This window comes from Condylura cristata, unplaced genomic scaffold (assembly GCF_000260355.1).
Source record: "Condylura cristata isolate star-nosed mole 26May11 unplaced genomic scaffold, ConCri1.0 scaffold00017, whole genome shotgun sequence".
NCBI lineage: Eukaryota > Metazoa > Chordata > Mammalia > Eulipotyphla > Talpidae > Condylura > Condylura cristata.
Window position 1 is genome coordinate 31,311,556 of NW_004567118.1, and position 4,993 is coordinate 31,316,548.

Consider the following 4,993-nt stretch of genomic DNA (forward strand, 5'->3'; position numbering starts at 1 on the left):
GTCCGTCAGCCTGTTCTGCTCCCCACTCTGATTCTGGTGAATCATCTCACAGCCCCTGCACCTCTGACCTGTATCCCAGTTCTGTATGCGTAAATATATAAACTAAAAATGTATAAGGCAAAACACCTAATCCATAGAGCCAGAGCGCCCAGCCCCCTGCACCAGCTCCTCCTCCTCCATGCCCCTGGCCCGGGAGCCCGCAGACACCCTTGGGGATGGCCCAGGACAGCATCTGTAGCTCATGGGCCCCAGCAGGAGGACCCACCACAGTGTCCATCCCTTCCCCCAGCCATAGAGCCTGATAGGGTAGGCTGACGCCCATTTGAAAGATGAGAAAGCTGTGGCTCGGTGAGACCTCATGGTCTTAAGGAGACAAGAAGTCTCTGGCTGATCGTCCAATGGTCTCTTCATGCTAAAAGCGGTGGCTGCCTTGGCTGTGTCACCGGGCAGGGTGGGATAGGGACAGCGGAGGGATGGGGCGTGTTCTTGGAAGGAAGTTCAGCCCTCTAAATGAGTGCGTTCATTTCCTGAATAAAAACACACCTGTCATCAAATCCACTGCCCCTAAAAGTCACTTGACACCACATCTGTGATGGCCCCTTGCTGAAAATACTCCTGGTTTCCCCTTGTCACCCTGCTTCAGGTCAGGGTGCATCTGCTGGTTAAAGGAACAGAAACAAACTGATCTCTGGAGTGAAATTCCGTGGCCTAGAGCAAAACTGCAGCGAGGGGCAGCGGCAGCGGCAGGTGCTGGGTGGGCCCTTGGGCCTTCGCTGGCCCTCAGGACAGACCCAGCTGGGTGCCCCAGAGAATCAGTCCCAGAGCCCAGACCTGCTGGGGCAGGGACAGGGACGACAGAGAGAACACCACAGTGTGGGCCAGATCACTGTAATCAGTTCCCCCTCTGCCGGCCAGCAGAGCTACCTGGCCCCCTGGTCCAGGGTCAGTTACGCAAACCCTGCTCTGGTTATGCCAAAGCCCTTGTTAAAGTGATAAAGTGGCCTGGCAAGTGGTGTTCCCCAGCTTTGCCAACATGGAACGCAGTGGTGACAGTGATAGTGGAGCAGTGTCAACAGGGAGCTGGGCCCGGCCGCAGTGAGTCGACAGTCGTGCGTACCTACTCTGCGGGCAGGCCGTCCAGGCCCGGCAGCTGTGCGGGAGGCGCTGAGCCGCAGAGCTCTTCCTCTGTCCCCAAGATGCCCTGGACAGAGGACCAGGCGGCCGCCTCTGCGCCCCGCGGTGTTAATCCACATCACCAAACTGCGCTAGGCCGGAACCGCCAGGCACCGGGCCTTGGGGCTGCCCTAAGACCAGCCTGTGGGTCCCAGCGCGTGGAAGGGCATCATTTGCTGGCATTATTTGCCAACGGAATATGGAAGAGCCCCTCCTGGATCTCTGGCTGGCCTCTCAGTGCTTCTCTGTTCTCACCAAACTGGAGTATTTCCCCCCATCTCATGAAATGACAGAAGTGGTCTCCCTGTGGCACTGATTATGATCCTTCACCCAGGATCGTAGCCCTGACGCTGCATTCCTGGGGCTGAAATCTGAACCTTCTACCAATGGTGGTGGTAGCCGAGCCTGGGGAAGCTAAGTTACAGCTCGTTACCTTGAGCTTCATTTATCAACATCCACTGAGTAAACAAATGCTGAGTGGAGCGTGACTGATCCCCACAGCAGCCTCCCCTGGGGCTCAAGTCCCTGGAGACTGGAACTGAAGCAGTCTTGAATGTGAACATCCCACTGGAAAGAAACTCAACAGCACCTGATGAATTCTGAGAGTGAACACTTAACCCTCGGGAACGGGGGCCCAGAACGGCGGATTCATCCCTCTGTTTCACCCTGTGTTCCGGGGCACCGAGCTCCTGCTGAGTAGGTAGCGCTCACTCATTATTCACTGAAGCAAATATCCATGGACCGCCTACTATGTGGGGGTCACTTGTCAGGCTGGAGAGCCCAGGAGGTAGACAGACCCCCTCTGGAATCTTCTCAGGGCGCTAGTGTCTAGTGACAAAAGGTGAGTGGGGGGGGGGGTAGGATGAGGCCCACAGGGACTCTGGGGACAGAAGCAGAAGGGGGAATGTCAGTGGGGGTCCCTAAAGGAGTGATGTCTAGACTGTTCTCTGAACACAGGGCCAGGGAGATTGGGTAAGCATGGCAGAGGGAAGATGGAAGACAAGGGTAACCAAGAGAGTAGGGTTGGAGACCTGGCACGGCTTACCCGACAGGCAGTGGGAGTGCATTCCGCGGGGCTGGCAACTGACATATACTTGTATTTTTTTTTTAAGATTTATTTATGTATGCATACAGAACTGGGGTACAGGCCAGAAATGCAGGGGCGGTGAGAGGATTCACCAGAGACAGAGTGGGGAGCAGAACAGGCAGATCTGCGAAGTACACTGCTGAGGGGAGCAGCGGGCAGGCCAGGAGAGGTCTGCTGTGTCATGTGGTCACCTCCAGGGCAGGCGGGAATCGAACTCATGCTGAAGTGGCTTTAGCTTCTCAGTGCTGTGCTTTAACCCGCTGCAAACCAGGGAGGGCCCCATATACTTGTATTTTAAGAAGTTCATTCGGGGAGTAATATGGAGAACAGACAATATGGAGCAATAAGCAATGAGCAGCAATCTGGTGACGGTCTGAAAACCCATTTTAGGCATGAGCCACAGAAGGTTACAGGCAAAGTAGGTGGAGAAATCTGGAATCAAGGGACACAGATCTTCCTAATATATGAAGAGTTCTGAGAAATCAAGGGGAATAAAAGTTAGAAAAGTAGACAAAAGACATGGAAGGAGTTCATAGAAACAGCCCGTAAGTGAAAGCATGTTTATCTGTGCTCAAAAAAAATGGAAATGACACCCATGCCATCTGCCACCTATAAGACTGATGAAAATTCAAATGTCTGACAACACTACTTTTGGGGAAAAATACATATTCTTATACATTACTGGTGGGGGGTGCAAAGTGGTATCATCTCTAGGCAACATCTAACAAAATAGGTGTTTACCATTTTCTGCAGCAATCTCATGTCTGGGATTTAACCCTGAAGACACACCCCACACATGCCCAACAGGTATGCACAAGGCTGTTTTTACCCTGGGACCAAGCAAGGGGCGCCACACAGGGCGAGGCGGAGGACTCAGGACTATGCGGCCATGTCTTGAAGGCCTCTAAGGAGGACTTGATCATGAAAAGAGAGGCTACACTGTGCTGACTGTTGTGTTAAAAAAAAAAAAAAAAAAGGGGCCCTCCCTGGTGGCGCAGCGGGTTAAAGCACAGCACTGAGAAGCTGGGACCACTTCCGCATGAGTTCGATTCCCGCCTGCCCCGGAGGTGACCACATGGCGTGGCAGACCTCTCCTGGCCCGCCCGCTGCTCCCCTCCGCAGTGTACTTCACTGATCTGCCCGTTCTGCCCCCCACTCTGTCTCTGGTGGAGCCTCTCGCCGCCCCTGAGCCTCTGGCCTGTATGTACCCCAGTTCTGTATGCACAAATAAATAAATCTTTAAAAAAAAGGACAATAAAACCAAAGATACGTATTTGTTGTGGTTATGAAAGAGAGGGGACAGGAGAGGAAGACAAGATTTATTTATGCATACAAGAGCTAGAATGTAAGTCAGAGGTGGAGGGGCAGGGTGAGAGGCCTCACCAGAGTCAGAGTGGGAGCAGAACAGGCAGATGTACTGGAATACACTGCTGGGGGAGCAGCGGGGGAGACAGGGAGGTCTGCTGCACCGTGTGGGGCAGCTCTGGGGCCGGGGATGGGACTCGTGCTGCAGTGGCTGCAGAGAGCTCCACAGTCCTAAGACCTAACCCCTTGAACCACCAACGAGGCCCCAAATGCGCTTTTTTTTTTTTAAGATTTATTTATTTATTCATATAGAACTGGGGTACAGGCCAGAGATGCGGAGGGTGAGAGGCTTCACCACAGACAGAGTGGGGAGCAGAACAGGCAGATCGACAAAGTACACTGCTGAGGGGAGCAGCGGGCGGGTCAGGAGAGGTCTGCCACGCCATGTGGTCACCTCTGGGGCAGGCGGGGATCGAACTCATGCGGAAGTGGCTTAAGCTTCTTAGTGCGGTGCTTTAACCCACAGCGCCACCAGGGAGGGCCCCAAATATGCTTTTATATGTGTGTAGTTTTGACTTTTGGAGTAGGTAAAGAATTTACATATGTAACTTCAAAAGAAACAACAAATGTACAATGGAATATTAACAGAAACAGCAAGCTTAACTGTACATCAAATCCAGTGACTTCAAACAGAAAAAAAAATAAAGTAACATTTGGGAACAGTATTCTGTGCACCCTAAGAATATGTATTCGAGGCGGGAAAGAAATCCTTAAAGCATTTGTTGTTGGCAGTGGTAGCCATGAAACTGTTGTCTATAGAAGAAATTTGCAAATGTATTAAAATTGTCAGCAATCAGGATTGTCAGAAAAAATACATAAAAGAAATATTAAAGAAAGCATACAGGCACCTTATGGTTTTGGATTTAAGTTGGAGATGCTGGAGCCTCGTGGTGGCCTAGGAGTTAGGTCTCAGCACTGTTACCACCAAGGCCCAAGTTCAACCCAGAGCGCTAATGGCACACACGGTGCAGCAGACCTCTGCTGTCTCACCCGCTGCTCCCCTCAGCAGTGTATTTCAGTCAATCCCCTGATCCCACTGTCTCCCATGAATCCTCTCACCCCCAAACTTGTGGCCTACACTCCAAATCTTGTATGCAATAAATAAATGTTTGAAAAAAATCAAAGGTTCTGGCATTCTTGGAGACATCTTTATGAATTTCTTGAGCTCTGTTCATTGAAAGGGTATGGAAGTACACTACCCAGGAGCACTGACCACACCCAGCTCCTGAATCTCAACTGGTGAGTACGACTCCTCTCGAAGAGACCAGGATTGCTTCCAGGCTTAAAGCAAACAAAGTCAAAGTTCAGCATGGGTCATCTTGTGCCAGAAAGCAAGCTGTTCCAAGGCTGCTTAAAGGCTGAGGGAGC